At 37.6% G+C, this 11495-nt stretch overlaps 1 protein-coding gene and 1 pseudogene across 1 annotated transcript in view; both read right to left on the bottom strand.

The window, feature by feature from the left end:
* Positions 1 to 11495, bottom strand: part of NRXN3 (neurexin 3) — a 1605778-nt gene that overhangs the window by 826447 nt on the left and 767836 nt on the right. The gene's annotated exons all lie outside the window — the stretch shown is intronic.
* On the bottom strand, positions 7189 to 7307 carry LOC120619841 (uncharacterized; annotated as a pseudogene).

Below are 11495 nucleotides of genomic sequence, written 5' to 3'. Positions count from 1 at the left end.
TCATAATCCTGTATAAGGAGAATGAGTTTGCCTAAACAGTTTTAAATTTAAAGTATAACACAGAAACATGTTTTATTCCCTAACACATGAAGCTATAGGTCTTAAACAGAATCAGATACAGCACAATGGGAGCTGAATATTGCCTTTATAGTTAATATTACTTATCCAATAGACACCCTACAGGGTAGAATAAATATTGGAAACTGCAAGTCTACAGATACATTTGCAGTCTTGTTGCTTTACTGAACTTCGTCCTCTGGAAAAACTGACAGAAGATAGCTTCAAAATGGTTAACAAGATACGAAAGGGAGTCAGGAGGCATCAATAATCTTACCTTGCTGTTCTCTGATAAAGAATTCATAAAATAATATTTCAAATTCTCAAGTACTCAAAATATATAAGTTTACCAGAGGTTCAAGAAGGATTTAAATCAATTGATGGCTGGTTACTTATAGTTACTTCATAAATAGTTATTTATTTGGGGGCAATTATATTTTGAATAGATACTCTAAATTTTTAAGGTTGGCATCGTAAAGAATACCTATGCTTTTTTCATGCCCTCAGCCTCGTTATCAACATAAGGAAAAACACGTTGAACTAAAGTGGTATAGAAGTCCAACTTTTCATAAAGGACAAATTACTTTGCGACTATAAAAAACCTAGAAAATCACTTAAGGAACATGTGCAGGTACGGTGTGGTTACAGGGTTTAACGCAGCAGTCGTAAGCTATGGATTAGGGTTGTGCAAAACAACATGAGTGGAACGAAGAAGAGACATTAGGGTTTAAATACTCTGACCCTCTAGGAGTACCAGTGAAGAAGTAAGACTCAAAGAAATAGTAAAGAGGCTTGACCAAGGTCATATAGCTGCTTAGTGGTTGAATCATAACTAGAAAGATAGTCTCTGACTCTTCCCGTTTTATAGGACTATCTTTAGACCTTATTCCATAGAAAAATTATGGATAAAATACTGTGACTATAAAGTTCTGTGGCATTTTAATAACAAGCTCTCCTTGAAAGGGCTGTAAGAAAAAATCTGTGTATTCTAGGAAGATGTATAATAGTGAATGAATCTCCAGTGGAACAATAGCCCACACTAAAACCTATGTTGCTGCTAAATTTGAAAAAAAGTATCTTATACACTCTATTCAAATTACTTTTGACAGCAAATTCATTGCTTCTGGGATCTTAGAATTTGGTAGAAAACAGGCTTTTTCTTTTTTTTTCAGTGCTAAAACTGTTCCTTCTCATGATCTCAATTTCCAGCAGTAAATGCCAACTTATTAGATGAAACACTGTATGAAGAGGTGGCCCACAGACATATCATTCAGAAATGCACAGGTATGACACATACAACAGACACTAGGATTATAGTTTTTACTCTAACAGTAAAGCTAAAAAATGTCCAGATGCTTTCCTATAACTCACTGCACCTTTATCAGAAGAGATGAGCAAATCTTTAGGTAGGTTTTTGTCTTGTTTGTCTACTTATCTTTACCAAAGTAATAACGTCAAAAGCATGTGTCTCTACTAAACTTTGAATCATCCAATAGGAAAACAAAGATCACTCTGCCCGGTGAAACCACAAACCATGTAAAGACAAGGGGCTGCAATCATGTATTTTTTTCATATTTTTCATTCTAACTTAGTTCTTAATAAAATCCTAGTTTGGGGAGAAGGCTGAGACTTTCAAGCCAGAAACCTTTTAGTTTTATTCTTGCTCTGCCATTTACTAGTTATAGACCTTGAACAGGATATCTAACCACTATAAGTCTCAATAATCTCATTTGAAAGGATCAAGAGAATTGTATATCTCACAGAATTGTTGAGAGGATTAAATTAGCTAATGTATATAATCAAATATGCAAGCAAATGACTATAAGACTATAATACCGTAGGTGCTCAATAAATGATAAGTTATTCATTTTTGGCATTTCAAACATAACTGTTAGATAGAATTAGACTAAATTCACCTCTCATTGAAATATGGCTCATTCTGGAGAGGAAGCTAGCAGATGTTTTTGCTGATTGATATGCTGCACAGAATTTTTTGAAATGAAGAAAAAGTAAAGCTAGCAGAGGGAGCTGAAGCCACATATAGAGACTACCTATAGTAGAATGTGGCAATTAGCATATCAAGACAAGGTCCACAAACTGAAGACTGACACAGCTGAAGCAAAGCATGTTTGACAAGGCTGAAGCCTGTGTTATGGAAACTCAGGACAGGATCAGTGCCACTAAAAATTAGACCAGATTTGGCTGATGACAGCTGCCACGGATGTATGACGACTAGGAAATAGCAACAGAACATGTAATCAGAGAATGCTTGACCTTGGCTAAGTGGATTATTCCAACAGGTATAATTAAAGGCTGCCATATGGACTGCAGAGTAGATAGTTACAAATATGACTGTGATTTCAGAGGCGTCGAAAGGAATCTATTGCCAAACAAACACCTCTCTCGCCCGTGGCCTGAATATTGAAATTATACTCTTAGACTATATCTCAGCTGCAATGCCTTAAGAATACTAATAATGTCTTTATTATGACAGAGTTTATTATATCGTTTTCCTAGATCAGACTTTTCCATGGAGAAGAATGGGGAATAAACGAGGACCCTGAGAACTAGAAAGACAAGAAGTCAGGGTAGTGGCAAAGCAAAGACATAGATGTAAACCTGAAAAATTGTGAGTTGGAAAGATAAACTGATTGTTTCATTAGCAGGAGTTTCTTTGGGAAACAGTATTGCCAAAATTCTAGAGAATGAGTCCATTTTCAAACATCCACTAATGGTAGGTGTGCATTGCTGTAAAGTTATACACATTTTACAAAAGCATAAAAATTTTTAAATAATAATTGCCAATCTATTTTGACAAATTATTGTGCACCTGGCCCTGTACAAAATGTATTACATACACTACCACATTTAATCTTCACTAGAGCCCTCTGAGGTAGATGCATTATCATTGTCATTTTATATCTGAGAAAGCTCAGATTTGGAAAAATTCACTAGCTTGTCTGTTAAATGACAGAGCCTGGACCAAAATCACCTCCATCTGACTTCAGAGTTCGGGGTCCCAATCTCCACAGCTGGCCAAACATTCTGACAAAGAGAAGTAAATGCAGACACATTTGGACATGATGTCACAGGCAAGAGAATCGAAGGTGGATTCTGACTGAAGATTCCCCTTACGGCCTGATGTAACAACGAAAGTTCTTTCAGACACTTGACTTATAACCAGACATTTTACACTCAAAAATAAGCTATCAGCATGGCCACTTAGGCCCAAGCTGGTGTAATGGTAAGCTCATGTATAATTATTGTTAATTTTAAAACTGTCACATGTTAAATAACAATACAACAGTGACAGGATAATACTCTATCCTCTACCAGGAAGAAACTAACTCACGCAGTCAGTTCCAGGCTTACTTTCCCAGGGTATTGGGTATTAACAATGATGAATGTGTAAGCGAGGAGGTATAAATCTGGGTGCAGAAACTCTTGAACATCAACTAGAAAGAAGTGAGATGATCAAGTACACTGCTTTTGCCAGATACCATTTCAAATACTAAAATAGTCCATCATCCGCTCTTAGGCAATAAAGTTGTCTAAGGAAAGTTCTCTGCCCGTCCTGCTTCTTTCAGTTGCACCCAGCTGGGAAAATAATTTAATTTCAAGGTACTAAATAAGAATTTTTCTGTATCTTCCTACAAAATAAAGCAAGCATTAGGGTATATTACTGTCACTATTTTTAAATGCCACCCCCAACTCCTATTTTTTCTGGTAACCAAAATTCTTGCCATTTCCCAGTGTCAAAGATAATTTCGCTATGAATATCTATACACCAAAATAATAGAGATTTCAAATCTGCTTCCAACCTTGTTGACACTAATCCTACAAAGGTTTTCTAAGAATCATTCTGAATTCTGATTCTGCTAAGCGGTAACACTCTTTTCCTATTTTTATTATCTCCACTTGGAGAGACCATTCACACAAGCAACACTCCTGGCCTCTCTCCCCAGCTTGATTCAGACTGTTGACTTACCAGATTGGCAGAGTCTAGGAGAAGATTGACTCTCGATGCCAATGTACCTAAAGCAAGCATACTTTCTCTTTTGCTCCTTCTTGAAAGTTTCATAAGTGCATGCCACCAAAGAAAAAGCTGTATTTTAAGTTTGCCTAATTCTCAAGTGTAGCACTAATAAGACTGCTTAGCTATGAGACCTAAGCCCCACTCTATAAGTGGTGGACTCGAGCATTGGTGTCCTGGCTTGCAAGAGCCAAATGTGTTGAACTCTGCTCAACTCCGAGTTCAATGACATCACATTGGTAACCTGAATTTGACCAAGGTGGGAATATTTATACCATAGAAATCTATTAACACTAAAAATCAGCTCCCTCCCCCCGCCAAATGTTAAACATTTATCTGCACACCTCCAAATGGAAGACATTTTAATCTGTATCTAGTATGCACAAGGGGAAACTGACTCCTGAGTTTATATCAATTGATAATGAACTCAGAAGGGGGTACTATTTATTGCACTGTCCCAATCCTCAACAATTCCAAAGGATTTTCCTATTTCCTATTTCTCTCAATCATCAGAAAAACAAATGGTTTTTAAAAACAGTATCTGTCTAGTTCCACATGTCTCAGCTCAAAAAGAGAATACAAAACCTTGAAGAATGGTCAAATTATAAAGCAAAATAAAATCTACAACCATTTAATAACTCTTCTGAAGTTGTTCATAAAATTCTTTTCCTCAAAATAACTAAAACAGGATAATATTAGTTTTCTTTCTCTCATTCCTTCCTGTAATATTTTATGTGAATTTGTAATTTTAATGCTTAGCTTCCTCTTTTGATAAAAGGTTTGTTCACCCCTGGAAAATGTGAAGTTGCAATTTTAGCAGATTTTACGCAGTGGTGGTAGCGTTTCAGTCACGTGATCTAAATTATGGAGTACTGCTCCACCTGCAATTCTGATGGCTTCCTTGCTCAATCTCCTACAGGGTTATCACCAGAAATTTTCATCACTTTATTTATAAAAAGTCATATAACATTTTAATTAAAACAGCTACATGGAAATAGCCACTGGTATTAATAATATTCTAAAGCAACTTTAAAAGAAATCTTGATCGAAATAGATGTAGGTAGATATCATTCTAATTTTTACCTTCCTTTTTTAACCTTTTGTTAAAAGAATATACCAAATCTTTATCTGTATCCAAAGGTACTACAAGCAGCTTAACCCTCTAGGGCTAACTCAAACCGCTACAGACTCCATCACACACAGTGCCTTGGAGAGAATACTGAGGATAGGCAGTACCGTTACGGCTTTGTCACTGAGAGACCACATAACCTTGGGTGAGTTCTGTAATTGTGCTACGCTTGTTCTCTCAGCTCTGCAATTAGTCTGTGAGGCTTCTAGGCCCCTTCTGCTCTGGCACACCAGGAATCCCTCTCTCTGTAAAGTCTCAGAGGTGGTCTACCACCTCTGTCTCAGCTACAGGCAAGCCAACATAACCTGCCATGCATTGAGTTAATTAAGGGGAAGTGATTGCATTTTGCCTCTGAAACCCTTCCTGAACTCCAAGTTCTACCTCCCTTCTCCACATGTGGTCCATAAAAATGTGGGGTTCTATAGTACCGGGAATTACTGTGCCTGTTCTCCCCAAAACCTTTGCTGTCAACATTTCTTCCCCACCCTTCACTTCTCAAATAATAAGAATTGGGTGAACTTCACTTAAAGTCTCATGTTCCCTGAATCTTCCATCTTCTGTCACATTCAGGATGGGATCTTTGTTCATTTTTCTTACAGCAGCTTTAAAGAGCTGACGTATTAGCTCTAGACCCCCCACCTCTTTCCGCTCCCCTCACCCCCTCCCATTTCACTCCTCTTGATGAGGTGAAGAGGAACAGCTTGAGAAAGCATTTCAACTATAGGCTGCATTAATTAAATGATGATATTTTTTACATAGAACAGAACATTCTGAACCAAATTTAAGCTTTCCAATATAAAAACGTAAACTGGTGTCATTACTACCTGCACATCTCAGTTAGATTTCTGTGGGTCATTATGGACTTTTTAGAATCACCATCTAGGTTGGAAGGTCCCAGGTGCCACCTGGTCCAATGAGCAGTCTGATTCATAAATCTTCATGGTGTCCCTGCCAACAGGTCCCTCAGTTTCCCCTTGTGCATACTAGTAGCAGGAAACTCACCACCAGAGTCAGAGGCAGTTTTAGGATAACTTGGACTGTCCTTGTATTCAACTTTTATGTCTTTGGACCTAGATAATGTTTGCATATCTCTAAGTCTAAAAATGAATTTTATTCTTATCTCAGTTTAACAGATGGGGGGAAATGGGCACAGAGACATGAAGTAACTTGCTTAAGGACTCATATAAGTGTCAGACCTGGGGTTTGAACCTAGATCCACCCCTGAAGTCCAGAATCTATACTGTGTCTAGTTTCATAATGAGTACTGAAAATACCCCCTTGATTCAATTTATATTAAACTACTTTAAATAGCTGCATAATTCATTTCTTATTCATTTTACAAAGTTGTCTCTGTATATCATTACCACCATTAACTCTCCACACTTCCTTGATACTAACTTCAAAACAAACTCATTCGTGCTCCCTTGGCCTTATAATGAGAATGTTCATCTCCATTTCCCTCATTCATTCTAATCGTACCCATCAAGGCCTGGATTAACTCTAAGGCCTGGATTGACTTCACCTCCAGGGACTCCCAGCCACTCAACTCAGCAAGGAGGAGGTCGGTCCTCCTTCTCTAACCTCCTTTGCCAACAGAAACAAAAAGCTTACTCATGCTTGCAAAAAATTATTCTTCATATCTGAGTTCTCAGTTTTACTGTAATCTCACCTACAAAGTAACTGAGAGCTTGAGTTTTTATTAGTGTCCCATTGGTCCTAACTGGTCCATAGTAGGAGTTTGATAAACGGTCGAACAATTTCAGAAGATGATCTCTGATACCTTACAGACTCTTCTTTCTTCTTTGAAAATGCTTGGAGGTGACAGGTCCATCAATAACCTCATTTATAATCTGGAATAAATAAATTATTCTGAAATTCACCCAATTTTTTTTTTTTTTAAGGTGAGGCAACCCTTGGTTGACCTCACAGATTGCAAGGACCTTGTCAGTTTATAATCCTTTATTTTTATTTTTTACAGCACCTGCTCTTCCTAGGTGGTCTCCCACCCAAGTACTAACCAGGGCCGACCCTGCTTAGCTTCTGAGATCAGATGGGATCAGGCTTGTTCAGGATGGCATGTCTGTAGACTTCACCCAACTAATTAAAGTTGACATTTCCTTCCCTGCTTGATAGCATGGCCTGTAATGCATCTCAGTGGCTTAGCAGATGCACTTCTGCATGACGACCACCAGAGGGCTTGCTTTCCTTTCTTTTCAAGGCTATCCAGCACCTGAAGGAGAGCCTTCAGAAATGTGGAAAACCTACTTTCCAAAAAACCTTCTTTGGTGACACTCCTTCACCCATCCATCCATCCATGCCATAATATAAGACACCCAACATTATCTTAGTCTCTACAGAGAAGCTCCCCAAACACCATCCCATCTTAAGTCTGCTCACTAAATAGACGGGAATCTAGGGGGCAGAATGGGGATGAAAGTATAGGAGATAGTAAACTTGTAACATGTACCAAAGCCCACATTTCTCCCTCCACACTCAGTGTAACACCTTCACGTTGCGAACGGACCGAGCAATGGCTAACCCTTTAAGATGCCTTTCTTTCTCAAATTCTAGGCAAATCAGTTTTTAGCCAGAGAGGCTGTGGGTGGAATTCTATTAATATCCCTTATTCACTACAATACCCCAAATATCTTGCAAACCAGATTTCCTTTCCCATGTGAAGAGACAGCCTACCATAGTTTTTTTCCCAAATCCTGACAGTTTTATAAGTCGGGAGGTAAGTGACCTTTCTTTCTTTGGAAAATGTGCCTATTCATAGAAATCTGACAGAGCTGACACCTGGTTCTCCAAAAATGTAACTTCACTCTAACCACATTCCACTGACATTTTCAGAATATGATTATTTTTAATAGTGGAGAACAATGGGGGAAGGGCAATTGGAATTGTAAAGCATATGCATTTATCTAAAGTATTCCAATGCAAAGCACATCGCTATTTTCAGGATAACTGCGCAGTACCCAAATGCAGAGTATCATTCTTTTCTCCTTTCTTGGGAAGAGATGGCTTTGCCTTTCCCCAGTGAACCTCGTACCTGCTCCTCCGTGCTCTCTTCCTCACTAGACAGTCCTCTTCTCCCAGACCCGCTGATGCTTGTGTCCAGACAGCCACACAAAGCTAATGGTTCTCTGAGAAATGACCAAGTGCTTTTTGAACAGGACATAGGCCTGCTCTCTTAAGTGCTAGGAAAAGGCCATCAAATTCCAGGCAAGATGCAATTCAAGTCAGATTTGACATGTTGAAAGTTAATGACTTTATTATGCTTCGTGGTTTATAATTCAGTCATAATCCATGGCAGGTTGGGCACATTTTTTCAGACAGTTAAAAATTAGGAGAACTAAAGGCTGTCAGCTTCACCAGATGGTCACTGACTAGAAATGTGTTGTTGAAGCAAGATACACTCAAGGGAAAAAGGCTCTCAGACAGGGTTTCATTTCCCATGAACATCTTCATACCTACCTTTCAGGCAGAGTTGAGAGGTGCAGAGACAAAGGTGGACTGAAAGGAAAAGATGGTCTTACCTATTTTTCAGCTACGCTCAACAATAACGAGGCGGCAACGTGTACACTGTGTGGATCCAACTTACAACGTCAGAAAGGACGTAACCGCGTATCAACAGCACATAAATTCATTTCCACATGCAACAGTCTTCACAACATGCTCTGAACTTGAGACCAAACAGGTGAGAAGCTAGGCACAGTATTTCATTGAGGCAAAGCTGGAAAAGTAGACATTAAGCAAGGATAGAAAATAGTTGAGAGAAGATGAAGAAGAGAGTACTAGGAAGGCAGACCACAGAAGTCTGAGAATAGCAAGGGTGTCTTTGAGAATCAACTAAATTCATTTTATCTACTTCCACTGACCATAGATGGTTTCATTTTCATTGTCACATGTTCGAGGGAGCCTGTCCAGGACCTGAGATTTCCTTGGAGTTGCTGGAATTTCAACAGTTGTGTTTAATGACACATCAGGGAACTCAGGTAAAGATATAGGGAAGATAAATGAATACATGGAAGGAATGTAACTTAGAACCACCTGTTTATGAGCAAAACCCAGTCATAAAAACATCTGTAAGCAGAAAACACAGAAACATTATTTTGTCCTTTTGACATATATTATGGTATTTAAATCCCATAACAGCAGCAAAGATTGTAAAGAACTGATTGTAATTGTCATATTAACCATATGCACTTCTCCACTACAATGTATAGCTTTGCAACTGGCAGACCTGATAGGTATAAAAGAAAACAGAGCTTTTGAAATCCCAGGAGGTGGAAGAAACGACCATTATCCGATTCCCCTCATTCTAAATTATTGTGGGTAGAGGCAAAATAATTCCCGAGCCATTTCAAATATAGAAAACATTCATAGAGAGGACATGACTGGCATCGAAAATCATATTAGCTTTCTTCTTCTTCTTTTTTTTTTTTTTGGTCGTTTTGGATGTGACTTGGAAGGAAGGTTGAAAGGCATGGAAACGATGAACAGATAAAATGTTTATGAAGCAGATGTTCTTGTCACCATTTCTTAGAAGATGTAAAATGGCTACCTGAAAGAAAGTAGCCATGTCTGAAAGAAATAAACTTACCTGGAAACTCTGAAGACTTCTAAAAAGTTAATGAGTAAAAACAAAAATCTCACTTATATGCATGCACATACACACACACACACACACACACACACTTGCGCGCACGCGCATACACACACAAAATCACACCAAACATGCTCATGCTCTCTTGGAAAATCTGGGCTTAACGTCTTTATTATTTTTTTTAACAAGGTAATATAACCCAGAAAACAAAGATACGAAAGAATAATTTTTTTTTTCCTTTAGATTGGAGAGCAGGGATATAAGGTAGTGAGATAATTCGGCTATAGCATATGTATGATCTTAAATTTAGGAGCTAATATTCATCAGTATGTAAGTCCATGGAATGTTTGAGCTGGAAGATATCTGGACAGCAATATGGCCCATTACTTTGCCTACTGCCTATTCTAACTATTATATACACATCGCCTTTACTATAGTTCACTGAATAGAATATAACTCATACTCAAAGTCAGTGTTCTTTACAAAAGAAGGAGCAGAAACCAGTGGAGGCAAAAGTATATAAGTAGGAAAAAGGAAAGTGAGACAAGAAGATACAGAAAAGGTATGACTGCAGAAATTAAAATTACTAAAAATAATAATTTACAGAGGAACACATTAAAAGGTTCAATTTTGACTTTCATTACGCTATTCATACCTGTGAATGCAGCAGTATTTCCTCAGTTGTCTCCTAACCATGAGAGACAGAGCTATTTCAAATCACAGACAATTCAATAAAATCAATACTATGTATTACCACGAAACACGGGTATTGTATTGTACTAGTATCTTTTTGATGACTGTTTTACTTCTGGATGTAGAAATTGCAGTTCAAGTAAGAAAGAGACCGGAATATGAATCTGTAAGTATCTAATTCAAATAAGAATTCTATAAAATGTAGATGATCAATTCTATACTGCCTGTTTATTTCTATCCAGCCAAAGAGGACTGTATCGACAGATTTTTTTTTTTTGCAAGCCTGTGACACGAAGATGTCACTGGCTTGTTACTCTACCACCCATTATTATTTAAAGAATTTGACAATACATAGTAATAAGTTACAAAAGATGCTAGTGAGTAGGAAGCAGCAGAAAGCAGACAGAAAAAATTATTATTAAATAAAGCATGGTCAATATGTAATGGTTATCTGAATACAGAACCATTTTGTGGTTGCTTTATGTATAACGATGAACTAAATATAAAACCATTTTGCAGTTGCTCAATAATATTTTTCAACCAAACCATAAAACCTTAACAAATTCTTGACCAAATATAGGCCAGCCTTATCTTTTTCTTTAAAGTAAATTAGTTTAAAATCTATTATACCCTCTGAATGCCTGGATATATGGCAACTAATTATGCTAAGAACTGAGTTAGGTAACTTCAGATATATTTTACCTCTTATTTCTCATTATAACTCTGAATTGTACACTGTTATTCTCATCTTGCAGATGAGAAACCTGAATTTTAGGGATATGGGATAACTTGCCCAATCAGGATGATTAGTCAAAGAACAAGGACTTGAACCTAGGTATAGTGGATTGAATGGTACCCCTCCCCAAATATAGGTACATGTTCCCCAAGACCTGTGAATATTACTTTATATGACAAAAGACTTCATTAAGTTAAGCACCTTGAGAAGAGGAACATATCCTGGATTAGCCAAGAGGGCT

Source organism: Pteropus medius, unplaced genomic scaffold (assembly GCF_902729225.1).
Source record: "Pteropus medius unplaced genomic scaffold, Ma_sr-lr_union100, whole genome shotgun sequence".
Lineage (NCBI taxonomy): Eukaryota > Metazoa > Chordata > Mammalia > Chiroptera > Pteropodidae > Pteropus > Pteropus medius.
Note: the sequence above shows the minus strand (reverse complement) of the source record. Positions and strands in the feature narration are given on the sequence as shown.